The sequence below is a fragment of the Leptonotus elevatus genome, chromosome 17, assembly GCF_054856555.1.
Source record: "Leptonotus elevatus isolate MCC_2025b chromosome 17, RoL_Lele_1.0, whole genome shotgun sequence".
In the NCBI taxonomy this organism is placed as follows: domain Eukaryota; kingdom Metazoa; phylum Chordata; class Actinopteri; order Syngnathiformes; family Syngnathidae; genus Leptonotus; species Leptonotus elevatus.
Window position 1 is genome coordinate 15,253,654 of NC_141255.1, and position 25,173 is coordinate 15,278,826.

General features: G+C 40.9%; 1 protein-coding gene across 3 annotated transcripts in view; it reads right to left on the reverse strand.

The window, feature by feature from the left end:
- Positions 1 to 23,685, reverse strand: part of foxp2 (forkhead box P2) — a 124,923-nt gene extending 101,238 nt beyond the window's left edge. For all 3 annotated transcript variants that reach the window (XM_086059551.1, XM_086059550.1, XM_086059547.1), the window contains exons 1-3: positions 23,308 to 23,685; positions 13,827 to 13,886; positions 13,288 to 13,355 (exon numbers count right to left, since the gene is read on the reverse strand). The gene's annotated coding sequence lies outside the window, so the exon portion shown is untranslated. The remainder of the gene's footprint in view (positions 1 to 13,287; positions 13,356 to 13,826; positions 13,887 to 23,307) is intronic.
- Positions 23,686 to 25,173: the final 1,488 nt, after the last annotated feature.

Genomic DNA, 25,173 nt, shown 5'->3' on the forward strand with positions numbered 1-25,173 from the left:
AAACTCCAAGTGGGGTCTCATTAAACAGTTTAAAACATCACATTAATAGTTTTTCTTTGATTATATTGTTTGTAGCGACTTCACTCCTATAGACAGCTATAGACGTCATTGATCATTAAAAAAAACAATTTGGGGGGTGTGGTTTCTTATGCCTTTTTAATTTATGTATATTTCACGTTTTATGTTGTACTGCAATGTTGTGGAGGGCCCAACTGGACACTGGAGTTGATAATTAATTAATGAACATTAACTATGATCTCTATACCAGGGGTGGCCAAGTGTGGTCCTCAAGAGCCACTATCCAGCCTGTTTTTCATGTTTCTCTCCACTAACACACTTGATTCATGATCAGGATCGTTATCAGGCTTCTGCAAAGTTTGCTGATGAGCTGATCATTGGATTCAGCTGCGCTGAAAGAGGGAGACATGGAAAACAGGCTGGATAGTGGCTCTTGGGGACAGAACTTGGCCACCCCTGTTCTATGAATCACATCCCTGTCAAATAAAAATTGGAATTGAATTGAACTGGGCTGGCAGTGAATGAATTGAGATCAAAAGAAGCCAAAATCACAATGACATTTCTATTAGTTGTGCGGCCCCAGTTGGACAATAGACAATTAAGATGGACATTGGGACAGCAAATGAAAAACAGCTAGGACACCCTGCGCCATGCGGCCGTGTATTTTGCAGCTATGCTCGCCCGTGACTTCAAACAGCCAAAATAGCAGCACATTGACGAAACACAACACAACTACTGAGGGATTAAAGAAGGCAGAGTGGGGAGGGGTGAACAAGCACAAGGTAGCAGGCCTCGACAGCAGATGGTAAAATTAACATTTCAACAGTTCCTTCCTTTCATGTAAGTCTCGGCAGAACTTCTTTTTTTTCCCTGCAAGAAAGGGCTTTTGGTAAGATAGAGTGGTGCAGAAGGCATCTGGAAAAAAAATGGGAAGAGGGATATCGGTTTATTGCTCCTCGTGGTCCACCTCAATGAAAAATTAAATAGGCCTGTTTTGCAGGTTTTCCCTCTCTAGAGTGCCCCAAACTGCATTAGGGAATTATCATTCTCATCATTATATGTCAAACAACAGTAGGTAATAAAATAAAATAAAGTATTATGGTGTTTCTAACTCATTCCGTTGATTTCAAATGCTGAAAATGGTAGCTTGATGATCTCCAATGAAGAATCCAACGTCCATCGCCGCATCCATTAATTTGGACACAGTCCTGGCTAAATTACATGTGTTCCACCTCTGTGACATTTTAAATGCAATTAAAAGCTGGTTATGGAAGTGCGCGCTTCGACTGGCCTGTGATGAAGGCAAATCACCGGCGTGATTAACATGCAAACGAGCTCACGCTGGCAGTGGAGATTGGGGTTTGAAAACCTCAATTACTTTTGTGTGATTATCTATTTACCAGTACACAGATTTCCATTTCTCATCTCCAGCCGAGGTTCTCCACGCCAGAGCCTCAATTATGAGCGCCGCACCTTTTATTTATGATGCGCTTAATGTTGTATTACAAGCGCTGGTATTTTTCACTGTGATGCATTGCGCCTTTACTGGCACGGCTACCGGACCAACTCTTCCTCGTTTGTTTCCCGAGGACTTATTAACGCATCCATCCAAGCCTAATTTACACTCACTTTAATCCTTTAGCCTCTCTCTCGCTCTCACGCTGTCTCCATTAGACAAGAGTAGTGAGAGTCATGGATGGAGGAAAACAGGTTCCATTGAACAAAATGTTTTCTACTTAAACTTGAAAATATCTCATATGCATGCGTTTGTGCACGACTGACGATTGGATTTGGCAGCTGTAAACGGAGAGGAAGGTGAGCAACAAAACACTCATAGTGGACCATCCTGATGACATCAGGCCTCGCAGCAATGGATGAATAACAGCAGTAAAATCCACCATTTTAAATTGATTTTATTTCTTAAAATATTTAATTAATTATACCATATATGTGTACATATTAGGGCTGCAACTAACGATTATTTTATGAATCCATTAATCAATTATCTAGATTTAAAAAAAAAACATGTTTGAATTTAAAGCACATTATTTATGATTCGATTACTGGTTTGGTAAACATCTCAGAAAACATCATGTTGATCATTGTTTTCCACAGTAAAAGCAGATGTTTGCAAATGTTTTAATTTGAGTCAACATTAAGATAATCAGTCTACTTTCATGGAAGAGGACGACAGAAATTTAGGGAATATTAACTGTTGAGAGGCTGAAATTTGGACAATTTTAAATTAAACAAGGTCTCGATTAATTTGACAATAAATAAGTTGTTGATCGTGATTAGCCTATGTCTGTGGAAATGTGTGCGACACATGACAATGAATGCCTTTCATTGACGATCACAAAAAAACTAAATCCGCAGCTCGTACATTGCAGCCTGCCACAACCAGCAACCCCCCCCCCCCTATTTTCTGACATGGAACAGATCAAAACAGTAACTGAATCATAATATATGTTTGTGCATTTTTTGTATGGTGTTTTCGTTTTGTTTTTCACCCTGATTCATCAACTAATAATGTTTTAGACAAATGTATATGTATACTGTATATATGTGAATAATACATTTAATAAATCAATAAATGAAGTATTTTATTACTATTATTAATCAAGACTTGCTCTACAATTTTTAATATGAAAAACGTAACTCCCGTTAGTTAATACTATTAGGACGTTTGTGACTGTGGAGGACTCGCACATGTATGCCTGTGTGTGTGTGGCGGGCATCCATAAAACACGCCCTGTTGCTCCAGTGAAGCAAAAAGGAAAACAGTGCCATCAAGTGAAATTTCCGAGGATTCCACAAACACCTCAGACGATTGATGTGGAATTGCAGGAACGCTGGGGAAGCGGAGTTGTTTCTTTAATGGACGTTCATCAATTGTTATTTTAAAAACCAAAATGGATGAATGTCGACTTGTTTTTACATCAGAAAACGTCTGGCAAACTCATCACATTTTTTTAAATTGTACATGATGCTGAAGAAACGAAGGAACAAAGAGAATCATTATGATTAGAACTCTGGTCGCCAGCGGTGGATACCACGTTGAGTGAATGAGACGGCGGTGATGGCGAGAATCACAAGCGAGACCGAATAAAAGACAGGAGCCAGGGAGAGAGCTCAGATAATGGCAGATAATGGACAATTAACTCTGGCTAGTAGCGCCGGCTGCGGTGAATAGCGGCTTGGTGGTGCAGCAAGTCCCCAATCACCACTCGACCATATTCACATTGGGAATAGGGGCAATATCAAGCTGCGGGCTCGCGGGCCTCCGAGGTGTACACGCTGCATTAGCAATCTCCACAATGCCTTCAAACAATGCTCCAGAGCAACAAAGTGTCCCAAAGTGCCAACGCTAGCACTCTGCCGCTGGGAAGCGTGTGGTGTCCTAACCTTGCCTATTGTTTCACGTCTTTTCACCAACCAAATAAACCCAAGAGCCATAAATCTGTTTCAACAAATGGCATAAAGGCATAAACAGTACATGCTGGTGCAACGGATCACAAAAGTCATGGTTCGGATCGGATCACGGACTTGAGTCACGGATCGGGTTGTTTTTCGGATCAAATAAATTAAATAAATAAATAAAAAGATAAATGGTACTGTGTCCTTATTTATTTTGTAAAACTCTTTTTCCCCATTATTATTATTATTTTATTTTTATCAAAATCTCTAATATAGCCATTTAGGATTTAGGAACACAACTGTGCAATATGAGGCAGGAACATTCTTATATTATACATGGTCCATGTGTAAAATAACAAGGTATTAATGCCTTAAAGTTGTGTTCCTAAAATCTAAACGGCTATGTTTGACATTGTTTGAATGGGCAAAACAGTTTTGTAAAATAAATTAAGACAAAGTTATATTTATCTTATATATATATACTTCAAAGTTAAATTTAAGGAAAATTCATTTTCTTTAAACATAGAGAGTGAATTACAAAGTAGCCTCCCAAATATAAAAAAAAAGGAAAAAAAGAATACAAGTAAGCCAGGTACCAGCTGTCAAACTCATTTCCAGCTACCAGCCAGGCACCAGTTGGTAATGCTAACAGCTAGCTGCATGCTAGCCAGTAGCCACTTACATCGGAGACTGCTGCCATATCATACAATGATGGCGTAATTAATTAGCGTTTTCTTAGCATCCTAATATAATAATAATATAATAAAATATATAATAAAAATAATATCCATCCTAGCAATTCAATATAAGTTTGGGATAGCGTTGTGTTGTTATTGGTCTTAACTATACTGTCAATCAAAACTATGCTAAATGAAATCCTGAACATCTAAAAGGCAAGTCAGGCTAGCCATCACGCCACAACGTGGGCCAACTTTAAAGTAGAAGTCTACTAATGTTATTTGCATTGCTGTCAATGTATTATTTGGTATTTTATTTTGAAGTTAGCCTTGTTACATTGAGTATGTTTCAGCTTCCTTGACATGTCTGAATGGTGTTGAGATGAGAGGCAGAAAACAAATCCTGTATCATTCATTTGAGGACTTATTTCACCCCCAGTTACCAAAATGCTCCCATCCATGCAACTTACGTGATCCACAAGGAGTTTCAACTTCCTCTGCTGCTATTATAGTAAATGTGCACTTTTTTCTTTTTCGACCACCAATCAATCCGCGGACCATGGGGCCTGATTTGAACCGACCATAGATCAATGATGATCCGTTGCACCACTAATACGTACAGTAGATTGCCTGTATAGAATCTAATTGCATAAGTAAATGAGTGAGCGCATCAAAGTAACAATGCGTGCGTTTTAATCGGGGGACGGCCAAGTGTTGGAAGTGGCCACCCAGCCTGTCACCAACTTCAAGCTTCATCTCAATCTATTGATCTGTGAAACACGGAGGCCCAGGGGAGCCAATTCATTTAATATCATACATCTAATGATGAGATGAATAACCATAACACCGCTTGCTAATTAAACGTCTTACAAACCATTTAACTGACTGTGCGTCAGGAGGGTTCACCAGGGGTCGCCGCGTTTGTTTTTCATTTCTGGCTTGCCAACGAAAACAGGAGACGTGCAGGAGTTATGAGGAGTTGGGGGGTGGCGTTGATGGTGGAAAACAGCGCATGACACAATGGTGAAAACACACTAATGATTGTTAGCAGCTATGGCACTAATCCCGAATGCTGTCAAGACTTTGAAGGGAAAACAATTCGAAGGGGGGCGGGGTAAAAGCGAGCAAGACACACATCTTGGCTTCCGTGCTTTTATTTATTTTTTCTTCACTGCAAATCTCTTTGGCACACATTTGCATCTGTTGACATTATGAGATCACATGCACTGTAAATATATGAAAAAGGAGCGGCCTTCTCTCTCGGTGAGAATGTGTCTGATCCACGTAAAGGTGTGTTTAACTTACACTCACAATGTACCAACAACATCCAAAACACTAATCCCTACTTACCGTTAGTAATTACCCAACAGTGACATGCCACTGTGTGGTGGTAGTACGCGTGGGTATGCCGATGACAAGTGTTTGTATGTAAAGCAAGGCTCAAAGTATTTGTTCATTTGTTTTATTGATAATTAAATACTTCATTTGAGCAAGAAATGTCAAATTTTGAGTAGGGATACACCGATAATCGGGCCGGCCGATTATTTATTTTATACATTATAAATACATAAATAAATATAAGTATGTAACATAAATATTATTTATATTATTAATATTGGTGCCGATATTTGGCATTTTGACAAATATCGGCACCGACCTTTTTCCGAATCTGAAAGCCGATAAAGATCTCACTGAGCCGTGAATGCTTGCAAAGGTAGCAAATTTAGGGTTTTCATCAGGATTTCTAAAACGTTCACAGACAGTTTTTACTTGTCGCAAAGACATTTCGAAACATATTCAGACAATTTTTCACTCTCTGCGAAGATGTTTTGAAAACTTTTACGAACCCTGACAAAAAAATAAATAATTAGCTACATCCGCATGCATTTGTCGCTCAGTAAGATACAGGGAACTTTAATTAATAGATTTTTTTATATTTCCGCTTTATAAAAAAAAAATATATATATATATATATATATATATATATATATATGCTGACACTGGGAACTCCCTACACTTTTTATTTTTTTTATAAAAATAAATAAGAAATGATGTTGACATTTTTTGAAAACTACTAATAATCAGTATCGGTATCGGCCTTGATAAAACCATATCGGTCTATCACAAATTTTGAGGAGCAATTTTTTGCAGGTAAACCCCAGGGATCTGAAGCAAGGGTTTTATGCCTAATTTATCCCAGATGATGCAGCATAAATAGCATCGAGCTTGCCTCGAGCACTCTACTAAACACTCGTAGGTTACCAGCAAAGCTTTTTGGGAGCATTTCCGTCATTCAATTTTCAGAAAAACTTCAAAATCAATCATTCTGAATTTTGCTATTCAATGTGTTTTGAGACAGTCAAGGGATACAAATTAGGGGTTAGCACAAAAGTAGCCCATAACTATGGTTTCTTTTGTGGTCCTTCTGAATGACATGATGGTAAACACCATTATTCCTTTAAAAAAAGAAGAAGAAAAAAAGATAGGATTCAAGCAAACGGTCCATTGAGGGGACTCGGAACAAAGTATCACAAAGGTCCAATGTCTGCCACGATGAATATGTGTGAGATTATAACCCATGTCATCATTTCCATAATGTAAAACACTCTCTTCTTCTTTTTCACCCGCTGACTATTCACTAAATAAATGGGGGAAAACTATCACCGCCGCAAAAATATTGGACAAAAGGCAGAGGGGAGTTTTGAATGACCCTTTTTCACAATAAAAAAAAAGGCTGTCCAAACACATTGGGAAGCAGCCGAGTGGGAAAGAAGCTCTTGAGTATTTATCAGCGGGTACAAAGCAAACGTATTACCATGTCACCTGGACCACTTAACTGTACAGGTCGAAGCGCAGCTTTACATAATGCCAGGTGAAAATATCAGCGCGAGTTTCTTTGGATCTACGACTTGGCGCGGAGTCCCACTAAAGGATAATTCGGCGGATGCTGGTTTTCAAAAACCCGGACACTCTTGAATTGAACCGATACGCTGACTCACTGCTGAATAAGCCTTTCTGAACAAAAATGGTGGGAATTAAAAGGTTTGAAAGAACTTTGTGAACGGCAAGTTGCGTTGATAGACTTTAACAGACAGCTGTGGCTTTTAGCGCAGCCGGCAAACTAAAAAGTAAACACCATGACGTTGGCGTAGTCCATTGTAAGCGGCCACTTGACTGCAAGACCTTGAATGCAAGTGTTACTTTTCTACAGAGATGCTCAAAAAACATTTAAGTTGTGAAATTCCAGAGCTGCAGACATCTTGGGCTTGCTCTCCATATACAGCAGCCATTCATTTAATGCTCTAACGTGAAAGAGAAAACATCGGCGTGTGTGTGTGTATTACAGAGATTCCTGCAACAGTACGCCCGTTTATTTGCTTTATCTACAATATAATGCTTCAGTGAGCATTAGCAACTCGCCAACACAGGTTTCAATCAGCCGTTGAGAAAAGTGTACGCTCGTGTGTGTGCTCAGCCAGGTGGGGAGATGAGATGAACGCGACTGCCTAGGAGGCAGCGCAACTTTAAACAGAAGCAGTAACAAAGAGGTCACGAGTGCTGCAAAATAAAAGCACGCAGATGGACAGAAGATTCCAAAATAATACAAACAGAGGAAACTTTGCTTTAGGGCCAAAATGGGGGCCAGATGGTGCAGTTTCCCCATTTTTAATGGGTTTTATATTTAATACAGAACAAGCAGTCAACTGTGACAATAATGTTTTATCAATACACATCTACATTTTTCCCGTAATGTCATTAGTCCAAAGTTTGTTTATTGCAAATTGGCCAAATGGCCTGTGGTTGGCCACAACTGTTCTAGAGCACTGTATCTGTGACTGACTGCCTGCGTGTTGAATTTCCGGTGTTTTCGGTAGAGATTTATATATATATATATATATATATATATATATATATATACACATATATATATATATATATATATATATATATACACATATATATATATATATATACACATACATACAAATATATACCCTCCCCCCACACACACATACACATAAATGAATGTGCCTTCTCACATCACGGGGTAATTTATTTTACAAAAAATGAAACCACGGCAATATGCCCGAGGCAGCACGTACTCCGAGGACCCCAGTGTTTTTGCTACTTTATTTACGTAGTGCTGTGGTTGTAATCAATTTAATTGTTATTTATTGTTTTGATCAGGTCATGTTCAATAAAACATACATGATTAATGTACCGCATTGGATACAATTTTACATGCAAATATTCATATATTTTTTTTCATACTAAAAGTAAGAGCAAGCAGTTTCTACTATTTGCAGCATTGGTACTTCTGAGAATGTCTTCACTATAAAATAAAAATTGGTACTGCATGAAATCCTGAACTAAATTGAAAAGTCAAATCGAATCAGGTCCTTCTGAATCGAATCGATTTCGGAAATCTGAAACGATACCGAGCCCTAGTTTCAGGTTTCTTTTGTTCAGGCAATTGTTTTGTTTTTGTTTACAGTAAAGCACAATCTCTTACCTTGCCAACAGTTTCCGCTGTCACTCCAGCCTTTTGTTGTGTGACGTGTCTAAAAAACAGCCGATTGGGCTGGGAAGCCTTCAGATCGTTGGGATAGACGGGTTAGGGAACTTTATTTTGAAGATTAAAGGCAAGATATTTATCGTTAATGGAATAGAAAACAATTGTCCGGAATAAGAAAATGTGTCCAGATCAACATCATCGCACTAGGTGATTGCGCGTGACTTTAAAAAGGTGGGGCCTGGCCTGTTGCGGGACGTCGTCGTTAGCAAATGAGAGTGCGGAGTTGGCTAACTGTGAACTGGCTAAATTGTTAGTCACTGTGAGTTGAGAGGATATGTGCACATGCTTGTTTAGTTTTTGTTGTTCAATAAAGTGATTGAAAGTACACCTGCAGCTGTTCTATTCTTCACCACCAGTGGAGGGACTATAATTCCAACTAGCGGTAGGTTATATTTAATGAGCTACTGAAACGTTGTTTACTTTACCATAGACATGCAATCGACGTCGGCAAGGAGTCAAGTCTCTAGTTTTTGTCTCCTATTCATGTGGTTGTTAACAGAGGTTTATTCTCCAATCCCATACTGTGCCCCAGTACAGCATGTATTCAGGGTTTGAGCTGTGATGGTGGCCCAGAGTTTTAGCTCAATGGAAGGGCTTTGCACTCATACACTGGAGACTTTATCACAGTGTGGATTTGATCCCCAGGGTGGGCGCCACCAGTTACACATTAACCTACAGGTTGTAATTTAGTCTTTTTTTTTTTTTTGTTTAAGTAAGTTGAAACACGAGAATGGGGACAATGCTTTTAAGATTCATCCGAAAACAAAGCTCTAATAATGACTGATTTTCACAGTTTTTGTTTATTGCTGACTAAATAATTGTTTATACTGTATATTTGTCTCGTGATGAATATGTTTTACATTAAAATTCAGTCAGCTTGTGTTACCAATTAAAAAAAAAAAAAAACTACAATAGCTATTAATCAAGTCATGATAATTTCATTATTGAAAAACGACCATTTCTAATACAGGACATTTTTCTGGACTACTTTGAAAAAAAAAATTGTCTCCAAGGAAGACTACACCACTGCTGTGCCCCTCTTGTTGGGGATTGTTTTTTCCTCTCACTCTTACTTCTTGTTTTCCTTTTCATCTAAAGAAATCTGTGCAGTGTTTGGTGACCCGTCAGACTTCACCATTCTGTCTTCCTCTGTTGGTCATTGATTTTATGTCTCTTGAATGGGTTGTAAATGTTCAGTGAATTTTGTTGCTCTGTACTTGTGCATTCTATGCCATTATGCACAATAATGCAATAAAAAAAAGGGATGGTTGTACGCGTTTCCATGTATCTGACCTAAAGAGTTGGCACAGCACACCAAACTGCAAAAGTGCATTCTGGGAAAGAAAATGTGAAGTGAAAGTGAATGGAAAGGGAGTAGGGTTTCCCCTGAGTAGTGCAGAGCGTGTTTCGTCCAATAAATACAGGTGAGCAGCTCGACAGCGCAGGACCACCGAATTGACAAGTGAGCGCTCTCACTGACCTCCATGCTTTTGTGTTACATGACAGAGAGGAGCTTGCCTGGACTGACAAAGAAGAAAGTGAGCGCGAATTTCAATTGGTGTGCGCGAGCCAGGAGGATTTTGCCCAGTTTGGCTGTTAAAAAGCGCACGCGCACCGTGGCCGGTCAGTTGCCTTCACAGGTGAGCAGCGGGAGGGAACACCCGTGTGCATCGGTTACATGGGGAGAAATTGAGGAGCTGCAAGTTGTGTGTGTGGGGGGGGGGGAATATATGCAGTGTGCCGACTGAATCTTTTCCACATGACGGGCCTCGGGCTGTTTTTGTCAACTGCACTCTTGAGTAGCAAGGAGTCAGGTAGTGTGACCACATGATTGCCCAAGAGGCACTACAGTGAGAGATGGAGAAATGGGGAGAGAGAGGTAAGGGAGAAGGGAGAATGATGGGTGGGAGGGGGAAAGGTAGGGGGGCTTTGCACGGACAGGGCCCATGCAGCAAGCATGATGAGGTGTAATCACAAACCCCATTCAGAGTGCAGTGGAGTTTGTCAACATACACACATTCACATTCCACTGTCTGTCAGCTCCATGACCCGAATCAAGCTCGCTGTGTGTTTCCACACACACACACACACACGCGCACACATACACGGATGCCCGTTCTGATTCCAAGCAAGTAGTAGTTTCACAGTCTGTTCTTGTGCTTATCCTTTTTCAGGCTGCGATCAAATGATCATTACAAACAAAGGATTTGGATCTTGGAGTAAAAACCACGTGGTTTGCATCACACTTAAAAAAATACAGAAGACTGTGCGGTACTTACAGAAAAAAAACGGAATTGCAGGAATGAAAGAAAATGTCTTTCAAAAAGCAAATACGTGCATTTTTTGAAAGCAAGTCCAGATACCGTTGCATAGATTCTGAACAAACTCCAACTCATCAGCAGGTAAAAATAGTGCACATTTAAGTTGAGGTCACGGCGACGTCCCGGTGGAACACTGAAGTGTGAAGGGCTTACATAAAGCCTGAAAAATGAGGCGGCGTGACAGTTTAGTGATAACACAGCAGTTCAATCTGTCAGGACAATCAGCATTTAGACCTTGGGAGAAGAATGTGCGACTGTGTGCGACCGATTGGTTGGACACGATCAGCGGGCCAGTGAAGCCACTCGTAATTCTTCCCACCTGAAATGGCGAGTTCAAACCAGTGTCAGGCCACTCTGATGTCACGCCTGTCTCAGGTTGAGTTTCACAATAATCTGGGGCTCGGAGGCCGGCTTCCGCACCCTCAATTTCTCCAATTAAGTTGTGTGGAAAGAATAACACGTGAAAGATGAGACCCTGCGCTTGTTTGAAGAAATTATTGGAGGGGTGCTCTTCATGCAACTAACCTACGTCAGACTTATAACTGGGTAAATACGGTACCACAGTCATAAACTAGATAGACTAGACAAGGATAACAGATGTTTGCGTGAAAGGGTAGGAAATCTGCAATCAATTCCTAATGCTCTACATTGGCGGCGTGATGGGTCACACATGGTTTCATGGTACTGTTTGGCGAAACACATTTCCCCTATGAAAATAATGTGGCCCATTTAAAAACAGGACAGCCCTCGATCGGCTTGGGACGGAACGTCATCGGTCCATCAACTCTTGCTATAATTTGCTCACACTATCAGACCCAAAAACCTCATTAAATTCCCACATGGAAAGTTGTGGAACTTGCAGAAGTTCTCTGCTAAAAGTGGGAAGACAACACTGTGGACCATAGAGAAGAGGTAGGAGATCCTTGGGACTGAGCGAACCTTTGATGAGTAAGAGTTTTTGTTAAGCGAGGGAGCTTAACTTTAAAATATTCCATGTGGCGGTGAATGGGGGATTGACCAGTGGTCCTGATCTGAGCCACACACTGGGGCACTAGGGTTAATGGTGGATAAAGATAAAAAAGGGGGGTTGCTTTGCCTGATCTCATCCTCCCCCACGCTACCCTTCAAGTTTCACCTCCCGCGTCAATCCCAAATCAGCTTGACAATGGAGGCTGCCAATGGGGAATCATCGCAGTCCTTTTGATTTCTCCCTCTACCCCCTCAACGGGTCTGAGTGGCCGGGGTAAAGATCCGGCGAGGTTGGCCCACTGAGAGGGCCGACACTTAGCAGGCTGAGAGAAACCGTTTGAGGATTGGAAATGAAATGACAAGAGCTCTCTGATCTATGACAAGAAATCAATTTCAGACTGCAAATGTGAGCAGAGGGCTGCTCACTCTGAACCGGAGTTGCTTTAAAGTAGCCAAGTGAAACTTAATTGCTGGAGATTTTGTACAGCAATTGGGATTTTTTTCCCCATGATTAAAAGGAGTTTTCAGGCCAGTTAGTGAATATCTGCTGGCTGCAAAAGTAAGCATTCATCTTTGAAGATATAACTGAGCGTTTGACAAATTAAGAAGTGGTTTTCAAATCTGTTTAAGGCAAGAAGAGCATCTGGACTCTTAGAGATATGACTCTTAGGGGAGTGGACCTGGCACGGCCGGTGACCAACGTCAAAGACACTGCACTGAATATTAGATGTTTCATATTTGAAGTAAGCATATCCAAAACCCCAATGGCATTGATTCAATGATTATTAAAAGTCATTGAATACAACAGGGAATTAATCCGTTTTTATTGTTTCATGATGATTGTATGACAAATGCAGGCTAAATTAGCCAGATCAACTAAATGTTAGGGTCGATCAAAAATGTTCTGAAGATTCATAAGGGCTGAACAATTTTGAGAAATATTCTAAGTCGTGATTTGTTATACATATTTTTTTATTTAGGCTTATTTTAAAATAAAAGCAAAGACAGATTTGAAAATTGCATTCTATTACATTGCAATGTCGATTTGAATTTGATTCAGCATAACTGCGTTTGAACTCAATTTGAATTCTCTCATTCTCAAATAAGCTAACATGTTCCTGACTCTGTCAACTTGAGAAAAAAATAATGTTTTTCCAGCTATAACTCGCCCTTTTGTGGTTTCAGCGGCTCGGACTGGGCCAAACCCATCACACTTTGTATGACTGATGTGCCTCATTATATTGTACACTCTAAAGCACAACACACGCCGACATGCACGACAATAAAATAAAAAAAGTATTTCACTTACCACTTTGGACTTTACAGCGTGCGTCTTTTCCGTTTGTTTCTATAGGCGCAGAGTAAGCATATTTCAGCCTAAAAACACACACAAGAGGGGAAAATTGATGTTTAGATTCAAAGTAAAAGAGCAGTTCAGCGAACAAGACTGAATTGGTCCTCGTGTCTCTGTGTGCAGCCGTCTGACTTGCTCTAATATCACTTAAGGCTCGTATAATCCTGTTCCGCTACAAATCTCAATCGAGACGTCAACAAAATAAATAAAAAGACAGCAAAGCATGCTCGCATTTGTCGGCATATCGTAACTTCTGTGCAAGAGTAGATTGAAAAGCCTTGGGGTGTGAAACAGGCACAACTGGAGGGGCAATTCTATCAAGGTGGACAAGATTTGTTACATTTGAGGGAGGGCAATAATAGGCTCCTTTTGACCCTGACTAGCCACTACAATCACTCTACTGGGCTTACGCAACTGCACCGGAGTGGACAGAAAAGGTACATGAGAAAGTTTTCAGTTCATTTGAACACTGACGGACATGAAATGATACTTACTTTTCAGGGGTAGAACTTGTCCGTCACACGGGTGGAAGGAGTCCCCACAATGGCAGCAATCTGTGACATGAAGTATATCATTAGTCCACACACATTTAACGACATCTTTATTCTTAATGCTTCCAAGGTGCATTCTGAAGTGCGGGTGCTGGCATGTGCGGGCTCGATCGGGTCTTGCATAACTATTTTCTTTCTGTATGGCTTGTAGGTGAAGGCAATAAACTGTGGAACAACAAAGTGCACCTGGATTTTGCTGTGAAACAGGAGAATGCGTGTGTGCATGTGTGCTTATAGTCAGACACACACACACACACACACACACGACTCTCTCTGAAGTAAAAAGGTACAACGCCTGAGGGGACACAATCTCAACACCAAATAAATCACGGTGATACTCTGACAGACAATTGATTTCTATTCAGCTGAGTAGACAGTCAGTCTAAACGATACGGGATCTATAGACTTCAGATGGAGTTAGAAAAATGGTATCAAAAAATCCAGAAGCAAATGTCTATGCAGCATTCAGTGAGAAATTCCATTTTTGTGATAGAGGCATGCCAGGGTGGCATGAGGGCCACAGAACAGCCCGGATGTTCCTCTCTGAGATTCTCTCTCTCTTAATCTCCCAGAATTCCACTGACCCCTACAGGCAACCGGCAACTGCTGAATCCTAAGGAATGTGCTCTGTGAACTGTACCAAAAAAAGGAAAAAGGAGAAGAAAAAAAGAAAAAAGAGAAAGAAAAAGCCCGGAGCTCAAAGAGCACAGCTGAAAACAAAACATGCCAACTGCTATAATTTCTCACTGTTTTGAGTTTGCGGAAAATGTTGCAGATTGCTCGCTCAAGACCGAGGCGGAGCGGCGTGCGTGCATGTGGGAAGAAAAATAAAAGCTTTTTATGTTGAAAATCAAATCCCTCATGAATGTTTTGTGTTCAGCAGTAAAATCTTGACAAGTAACCAATTTGTGGACTTCGATGGCAAAAGCTGGCGTGCGCTACTGCCGTTAAGTTACCTTTAATGCGGCTTCACCATTTGGCCGGCCGGCCATGTCGTTTTTTATTTAGTTTAAAAAAATATAATAATAATAAAAAAATTAGCATTAGGGGCTATTACGTCCACATGACCTCCAATTGGCGGGGATTTACAAATACTGCACATATCTGGATACCAAAAATATAAATCCACTGGTAAATTCTATCTACTTATAAACATTGAAGTGCATGAAAGTATTCATGAAGGCCTAATAATGCTATAGGCTGATATTTACATAAAGTACTTGCACACTAAGTGAAGATCAACTATTTAAGAGAGGGGGCCGCAAATACCTCCACGGTGCAGAAGGAAGGAGGGTCCACTGATGAAAGAGGACATTATGCTAACAAGTAAGATTACAGTACACAATAAGTTTATCTTAAAAGTAAATACGGTGTTGGAAGAGGAAGGAGGGGCGCGGCGGGCATTAAGGAAAGTGGGCTGCAATATTTCTGCGGGGACCAAATGCTCCTTATCAGTACTCGTTGAGCAATTCAGGGCCGCTCAAGGAAAGATGAGTCCGGGAACTGATTCTATTCATGGTCAGACGTGTAATTACCCTCAGCTCACAGTCTAGACGTGGGCCGCTTTCACAGTATTTAAGACCCCGTGTGCAACGTGGCCACGTCGGCGCCGAGCCGCGCGTGTTAAATCTGCGGCCAGATAAATTAGTAAAGAATGCAATAAAATGGACACAATGAGGGGAACTTTATCCTCGCCGCTCCTAAATGAGATTTCTTTGAAATGCAGATCAGCTGCTCCAGATTAGCGAATTTTAGCTGCTGTCAACATCATAACAAAATACAAATGCGATTGTTCGCCGGCGCCTTATCTTCTTGCTTCCATCTGCTGGCTGGTTATTTACTCCCCCCTGATTTAGTATGCAGATCTAAATAAGTCGCATCAAAAGGAGGGCTTACTGCACAATGGCTTCTTAAGCTTCTACATCAAGGTATTTGAGGAACCGGTAGTCACATGAAAAGGCTGCCCATCAAAGGCCCATCTCTAATGAACTCTCCCCGTATCAGAGGGGGCTTGTGGGGGCCGGGCTTTAATGCCCGTGTCTGTGCAGAGGGGGAGAGAGGAGAGCACGAATCACCAAGCCGTGGCGGGTGCGCTGGAGGCGAGGGTGGGGGCTGGCGGTGGTTATCGAGTGAGATTAGCCCGGCGGTAGTCAGGTTTTACCATCCACCATTCAAGCGAACTAAGCGGGGATGAGGAGGACACTCGTGAAAACTGCTAGATGATGAGGGACACACTTTCCTAACTTCACTTATTCACTGCCAGCCTAGTAAAAATGTATCTTTGACATCTATAGCGGTCAATGGCAGTAAATGAGTTCATATAACACATAGCAACGTTACAAGTGGCCACCTTGTGGAATTCCCTTTAAAAAAAAAAAAGAAGAAGAATGAATAGTGTTCTATTTGCGCTACTGAGTTTTTAGGGCAAGTGACGCTATTTGATATGTCGAGGTAACTTGGAGAGAACCCTCAGAATTTCAGCAAATACAAGTTATTGATTGATAATTTTTACTGACAAGTCAATCGGAGAAGGCGTTACCCAAGGAGCAAACAAAAAGGAAAATGTTTAGGACTGACGGCTTGACTCTTTTTAATTTTAAGGCTTTATTTTTTTATCAGACTTTCTTCAGGTTATTTTACACAAGGACGTTCTCCAAAAAGGCCATTTTTTCCAACCCCCCCCAAAAACACAATTGCTCCAGATATTTGTGTCACTGCTAATAATAAGCCAATGGCTAAATGCCGCTGCAACAGCTTTTAAAATCCTTCAGATACTACTATTATAGCCTGTTCGTTGTTGTTTGATTTTTATCGCAACGTAAAGCTCCGCTCCTCCGCTTTCAGAATCCGTTGAAATTACGTTGCTAGCGCTAATGGTTCCGGAGTTACGGTGATTTGAAAAACATGCGTCATTTCCTGTATCCTGAGTCACTCTCCTCTATGACGCACAACTCCCCCCTCATCAACACGTTACTATCTGGTATCAACGTAAAGCTCCGCTTCTCTGCTTTCAGAAGCCGTTGGAATTACGTTACTAGCGTAAACAGTTTAGGAGTTATGGTGATTTGAAAAACCTTCGTATTTTCCTGTCTTAGACAGAAAACAAACTATCCACACAACCTAACTGGATTCAATATGAAACCACCTGTACCTACCACAAAATACAAATATGGTTGACGGAGGAAATGCTGTAGCGTAGAACTGCAACGAATCATACCAAGGGGTGTTTTGAATTTTGTGGCTACAAGAGATGCACAGAATACTGTCTGAGAAACTCCTGTACTGGATCTTAAGACTTGCAGGTGTACCTAATATTGTGGCCAGCATCAACGTGATTTCATTGAGGTTCTATTCTTCCTCCATGTTTCCCCGCAGGTTTGCAAACAGCGCTGGTAAAGCTCGTTTTGCAGTGCTCTTGCAATAACCTTTAATTTCATGCTGTATTTGTTGTATTCAGGACACACGCCGGATTACAAGTGACAATCTCCAGACTTAGAAGAGAGGAACTGCGCGGCGAGACTGCGAGATCCGCTCCGCCCTCCTCCCCCCTCTTTTCTTCGTCATCATCATCATCATCACTGCCGACACCATCCAGCTTTGTGTGCACGAGGCCCCCACCAACAAGCACGGCGTTTACCAGCGAACAATTAGCCCCGGAGCAAAAGCAGGGCCCCGGTGCTGGCACATGTGGTTAAGAGGCGAGCGCTGCGGGAGAGCGCCAGATGATGAAGGGATGAGGATGGGAGGAGCAGCAGGAGGGGGGGGGGGGAAGAGGAGGAGGAGAAGGGAGCAGGTCGTGTGCCAGACAAGCGCGTGCCACTTTTTTGGGGGGACTACTTCCTTTAACATTCACTCAAAGAGTGAAAATGCTAATCACGTAAGAGTGCTCATAATTAGCCACATTTTAGGAAGCCAGCCAGATAGAACCACGAGGGCATCTCCTGGCTGAGTCACCCCGACGCGACCCCCCCTCCCACACACACACTGTTTTCCTCACCCCCGCCTCCGGCATCTCATGTGCGGCATGCCAACTGGGCTCGGTGCCAGTCGCGTTCACAACCACGAGGGACCCTTGTCCTGGCGCCTTGTTTAATGAAATGACAAAACAACAGATTTGCATATGCAGAAACAGGTGTTGTAACAGGTTTGACTTGACGCCAAAGAAAAAAAAAACTGTAACGAAAAACTTTTTGTGCAACAACAGCTGCTTGGAGGTATTTAGGCTCTGATGGGCACTCAAGACGGCACCATCTGCCCTGCTGCTCACCAGACGTGACTGTCTAAATAAAAAGACTCATTACATATCAAGAAAATATACGGCACCATTGTTTCAAAGCAACCGCTCGATTTGCGAAAAGCGTGTCCGAAAAGCTGAAAGCTGTGATCCGCTCGTAGTCTGTAATTAGCGTCCCACCGATACTATGCCTTCAGACCCGAGCCATGCGTCATCTTAAACTTTATACGCTCCCCGCATGGACGAAGCCAAACACCAGCAAAGCCACTGTGGTGGAAATACAGCCATTGTTTAGAGTAGGATTAAGGCTCGTCGTCCGAGAGCACAAGATCCCTTCAGATGCTGAAAGGAGATAAAATCCCTCCACCATGGTGGCTTTTAGCGAGCAAACGCCAGCTCAAAATGAACATTTGTGAGAATGTCAAATGTCGCCCTCACTTTATGTAGACAGAAATCTTGGCCAAAAGGGAGGGCAGACTTCAAACATCCCTTTTGTCCTTTCACAAAAGACACTGTACGGCACTCCAGACCAACAAATACCCTTATCATCATCATCATCATCATCATCATCATCATCATCACCCCGGTTGCCCATCCCCCAGCATCCGTTCTAGCCATCCTCTTTTATTTGGCCGAGTGAGACAGAAGGACCAAACCTGAGACAGTCGTGACCCTACGCGAGCGTTCTAGCTTGGTCTGGAGCGACGCCGGCAGAAGGCAGCACCATATGCCCTCAGCCCCGAGCTGGATGCTCTTTCTGCGGCCTAATGTGCCTGTCAAAAAGTGTTACTGTCACAAACCAGCCTCCGTACACCCTCTACCACTCACTCCAGCTTTATTTGCTCCTCTCACAACATACTTTCCTTTTGGGGCCTAAGTGAAAAGGTACCAGTCAATGCTGTTTGTTTACAACTCGTCCGAAATGAGATTTACTGACGACCAGAGCAGAGCGGATTAAATAACAAGCCATTTGACAAGTTGCCAATCTCAGATAACCAAACTTTAGCTCTTACCAACATCAAAGCAGATGAGGTAAAGGCACAACCATTTGCCCGGAGTGCTGACTACAAGTGACAGGCTGGCCGTCACATGTAGTTAGAAACCCTGCGATGACCTTGCCTTTTGCCACGAGTGACCTCTTATCTTTAATTTGGAACAAACACCCCAAAACCAACACGCTTTCTTTCTTTTTTTTCGCCCTGAAGAGAAAGACATGCATCAGACCGTGACCCCAGCACGTAAACAAGTGATTGTTAAATGAATGGAGTGGAAGATAACAGCCTGTCACTGAGGATGGTAACTGCAAAGAGAACACTACTGGTCAGCTAGTGTGTCGCAAGCACATTTCACACAGTCCGGGTGAAGTTCTCCCACCCTGTTCAAGGTCCCATTCCACACCATTTTTTTTTTTTTTAATCTCTGATGTCCTTTAATCCAGTTTGCAAGATAGTTTGGGTTGGAAATAACAACAACAACAATGCCATTTTCAAGCTATTTTAAGATGATTTTAAACACCTGGCTTGTCAGACATTTTCATTTCGCATTAATATTCAATATGTATATTGATTGGGTTTTTGCTCTCAATTTGACATGGAAAACAGCTTTCACTGGCTGGTAGTCGGTGTCTTGTAGCTACGATGTCTCCCTTCATTGTGTTGTTCCATCGGCGGAATTGTGGCCATTCGCGGTGAACTCCGAGGCAGCCACAGCAATGCAATGCAACTAGTCCCCCTGGAGGAACAGTTTTCTTCCGAAAAGTCCACCTTCATGATGGCGCATGACAACTCCACGGCCACCCAGCGAGCATGCTAAGGTAGAGCTAGTTCTCAGGTGTAGTCTGATAATTTTTTTAATATGGTGACAACCGGCAACATTGTGGCCGCCCAGTGTGCACTTTGAGGCGGACTAACCAGTGTGAAGCCCCGGTCCCCAGCTGGTCCCCAGCAGCAATGATTTTTTTTTTTTTTTTTTTAAGTCCACCTCCATGTTGACTAACCGCGACCTCATAGCCGCCTAGAGTGCACTTTGAGGCCAGACTCACCAATGTGTGTGTGTGTGTGTGTGTGTGTGTGTGTGTGTGGGGGGGGGGGGGGGGGGTGTGTGTGTGTGTGTGTGTGTGTGTGTGTGTATTTGTGTGTGTGCGTGCGTGTGTCAAATTTACATCATAACAACACCAAAATCGGATCCTCTCATTTTGCATGTCTTCAAGCTAGTTTTATCACCCATTGCAAACAATCAACAACAAAAATGTTAAACTTACTGTCACAGACTCAATTTGAGATATGTTATGCATAAAAAAAACATTGTGGGGAAAAAAAATTTTTGGATGGCATGGGACCTTTGAGTTGAAAGCAATTGTCGTTACGCATTTAGTTATATGACCAAAGTTAGAGTGTGAAAGACGCTACACAGACTTTGGGTATCTACTGTATTGCTATTCAAAGGGGAAGCAAAAAGAACACGGTTCCAAAATTACAAATATTACAGTAAAAATCTCTTATAAATTAACATACACTGACATCCAAACACATGTTCTTTCTCCAAGTCTCCGTTAGCCAAAAGCTACACATTTGACACATTAGCGTGACAGCGTCAAATACATATAACACGAAGGAGTCCAAGATTCCCTTTCTAATCCTCGTACCCTGACCACCTAACCCAGCTCAGGTCTCGCTCCTCCCCGACCGACAAGTTGTGGATGGAGTTTGGCTTAAGTGACCCAGATCATAAGTAAAAAAGTCTGAGCTGTCCCAAGACCCTTAGCAACTGGCCACACAAAACATCATTACAGTGATGTGGGTAATTATAGAGCAAAAGGGTGGCCTCTTAAGCACGTAATACACTCTTTTATCTTGAGAAGTAAATCTTTCCGAGGCTGACAGCTTGCATCGTATGATCCCGGTAAACAAATACTTTTGTGCGGCACAAAAGTGCCATTAAAGGCCAAATCTGTCAACACAAATTCCATTCTTACTTTCGGAGGGGGGGATTCAACGTGATCACTTCTGGTTGCCTTGACATGCATGGAGGTTGTCATGGAAACATTGCTGGGAAGTTAAAAGGGATAAAACCTGAAGATTTTTCATTTAATTGCCTTTTTGGCTTAGCAACAGGGTCGAGATAGCCTTTTTTTTTGTGGGGGGGGGGGGGGGGTGATTTTATCACTAATGTGCACATGACAGATGTGTTAGGGCAGGGGTGGAGAACCGTACTACACAGAATGGACTCCACAGCATATGATCCGGATAACCATGTTAATCTTAAAAAAAAATTATAATAATAATAATTCTGAGGAATTGTTACAAAAAGGTATCATTTGTATATATCATTAATATGGCCAAGGGAGAAGTCCTTATTTTTATTTTTATTTTATTTTTTTATAAAAAGTGTAGGTTCCTCACCTTTGCGCTACAGGATGGATCGTAAATGCAAAACGACCCGTTTCATCAGCTAAACGTTTAGATCTGTGTGATTTTTGGCCATGTTCCTGAATTTAGAGCTGAATCTGGCCTCCCTCAGCTGTCTGTCTCAGCTTCCGCATGCAAAGTTTCCAGGAGAGACAAATGAATTGCAGCATTTTCGACCTTCACTTGGTTCAGAGGTTTCCACATTTAAAAATTGGAAGAAAAAAAAACACACACACACACGCACACATCCGGCTACTTTCCCAAAGCTAAGAGCTGACTGTTGATTTTGATCTATAATTGAAACTTATGACAGGTTACACACATGAATCCATTGCAGGACATTCATTTTCCCATTACCATAATGTAGAGTACGGCCACCCAATGATGAATGCAGCAATCAAAAAAATGGATGCCGAGCGGGGGAGAGTGGCTTTAATAAGTGCTCGCAAAAATGGTCAAGAGAATAATGGCAAGTCTTTTTAAGTATACATATATATATATATATATATACATAAATAATAAACAAGGGCCATTTTAAGCCCGCTTTAAGAAATGATTACAGGGCCACTTCAACAAAGAGACTGATTGTGCACTGTCACCGACATATTTCACGAGGGCCGTTTATTGCCGCCCGCACCTTTGAAGCGCCGGGGCTGCTGAGTGAGGCGGGAACGGCGTGGTGCACACCTGCATAACTCAGGAGGGAACACCTGTGCACCCTGCGGCTCCCGCGAGGAGGGTCGATGCAGCTAATCGAGAGGTGGCCAGCTCGTCAAAGAGAAATATTAATTTGTGAAGTATTTGTTAGGGGTGGGACAGTATCGATACAGAACAGATGCTCCAGTATCGACACAACGGGATCTTATGTGGATATTGATGCATCTCTGCATTGTATTTAACTGGACATAGCAGAATTTCATACTGTGTCTGCTTAATGTGCAGAACAAGTTTCGCTTTTACAGTTCCACACGTATTGCTATCATTGGAAAAAATAACCCAAGAGAAGGGTGCTACTGTGTTTTGTATTAACATGACCTAAGTGAGAGTTATCATGCATACATGTGTGTTGATTCCACATAAATGAGCAAACTTCAAAAGACTGGTCAGAAAACTTTACAGAATCAATTTTTCTATGGAATGCTGTAAAACAAAACATTTCCTCGAATGTGGATAATTGGTTGCAAATTAAATTTGTTAATGCACACACAAAAAAATATTTTTTCTCATAAATGTATTGCTGCAAAACTGAGTACACATCAAGAATTATTCAAAAGATTAAAATGTTTACTTTTCTTCTATGTTTAGCACTGTGCATGCTAAAATACAAAATGCACTCTAACATTTATGTTCAGATTATATTGATTGGATTTTTGTTTTCTAACTAAATAAAATATATTTTGGTCTATATTTTGCAAACTGTCAATACATATAATTAGCTTTTTTTCTTTCATATATATTTATAAGGATTTATTTTACATCATTAAACGCACAATGGCAAATAATGATGATTTTAAACAAAAAAAAGTTGAAAGCAATAACATACCAACATTTTTAAAATAATAATAATAATAATAAATACAGCACGACTAAAGTGAGAGCTCTACGGCCGCACAACGGACCGGACATACGTGATAAAAAAAAACAAAAGACAAAAAAAAAAAAAAAAACATTTTTATGTATACAACATGTTAAAGTGACGTATGTTTACGTAAACAAACTAATGACGCAAGTCGGACGCGAGTTAGGCCCACTTCCCAATTTAAAAAGAAGTGTTGCAACTTACCAAAAAAATGTGTCAATTATATTTTCCTCGCGGTGAAGTTAGTAAAAGAAAAAAGAAAAAAAAGACAGGTAGTTGACGAGGAAGTCCTCTCGTGGTCAAACTCTTCACAGGTGACAGTCCGAGCTGACCATGACGAAAAGCAACAACAAGCTGCGGAAGAGTAAATAAAGTACAAATATTCCTCCGCTGGGCACCACCGTCTCCCACCAACGCTGTTATTCGGCTTACTAGTGCAACCCAGAGGGGTAAGATAGTACACTCGAGTCCTGTTTGAATGACGCGCAATGCGTGTGTGTGTTTTCTTCGCGTTTCCATTCAAACACACACATCAAGATGTATCCACGCCACGCAATTTGGGACTAGAACACACATACACACTAAACCTCCTCCTTCTCCTCCTCTTCATCATCTTCCTCGTGGCTCCCTGAGCGCGGAGGTGAGTATTGTTATTTTTGGGCGTGCTGCGACCCCGTGTGACGTCACAGCACACCTGCTCCGTAAACAAATTAAAAGTTAATTAAAAACAAACTTTTCTTGTCGTCATTTTGTTTTTTACCCAACTGTTTACTTTGCGTAATAAAATGATTAAATAAATCCAAATAACCACTATCAAAGTTCATTGCATGTTTCCGTTCAGGTATATCAACCATTGAAACAAATCTCAAAATGTCATTTCATAAAAATAAAAATAAAGTTATTTTAAAAAGGAGCAACAAATATTTTCTATTAAATAATATCAAAGTATATATTTTTTAGAATTACTTATTGCAGTTAAAATCACATAATATTGCAGCAAAATGAGTGCAATATAAAGGTGAGTGTGCGTGTGTGTGTGTGGGGGGGGGGGGGGTGTACTGACATACACTATTTGATTAAGTGTTTTTTTTCATATCATTGTTTCACAGGTAATTCGGCTTGTTGAATAATTTATAGTAAGCACAAGAGCAGATGTGTGGAGATGACCAAAAACTAATAAAGGAATTCTTTAAATGTAAACATTTGAAATTAATGCATGTTATTTATGAATAAGTGAGTGATAAATTCATTTTTTTCATAAATCAATCAAACATCAATTTAGGATAAGCTACTTATTCGAAAACTATTTTTTTTTAAATAAACCACAATTAATGCAAAAACCAAGATGAACATTTTTACTGTGATTCTAGAGAACAAGAGTGGTGGTCATGCATAGTATACTGACCTGGATCATTGCTATACACATGCACAAAAAACGTATGATGTATTGATTAAAAATGATCATAAACATGTATGAAATTGTGCAATAGTAGCACTACTCTGTTTTTAATGGTGTAAATATGTCGTATGTTTGTATATGTTTGCTTTAGTTGAAAATGTTGAATGAAACGTGAATAATTCAATTTTAAAAAATGGGAAATGTATCCATAAAACGCTGTTATTAACATGTGGGGATTTGCTGTCACCAAGTGGCCATTTGTCGAACGACAGTCAGCAATGGCACAAAATAAGTACACCCTTGAAAAGAACGAAGTCTTTTTTTCTTCTTCTTCTTCTTCTTCTTCTTCTTCTTCTTCTTCTTCTTATTATTATTATTATTATTCTCTTTGAGTCATGTAAACAGAGCAGAGTTTTATCCATCACAGTTGCAGACACAATAAACACAAACTGTTCATGAAATCATACTGGATGGATTTTTATCATTCAAGTTTCCATTTTATTTATTTCACAACAATCAGTCAATTTATTTCGTATCACATACATTCGTATGGATTATTATTATTATAGTGTTGGTGAGAGATGGATAAAGTCATTTAAGGCCTCACGGAATGCCCGGATCCGAAACTGTTTGACATTGCAAGGTAAGAGCCATAAATTATATGAAACTAG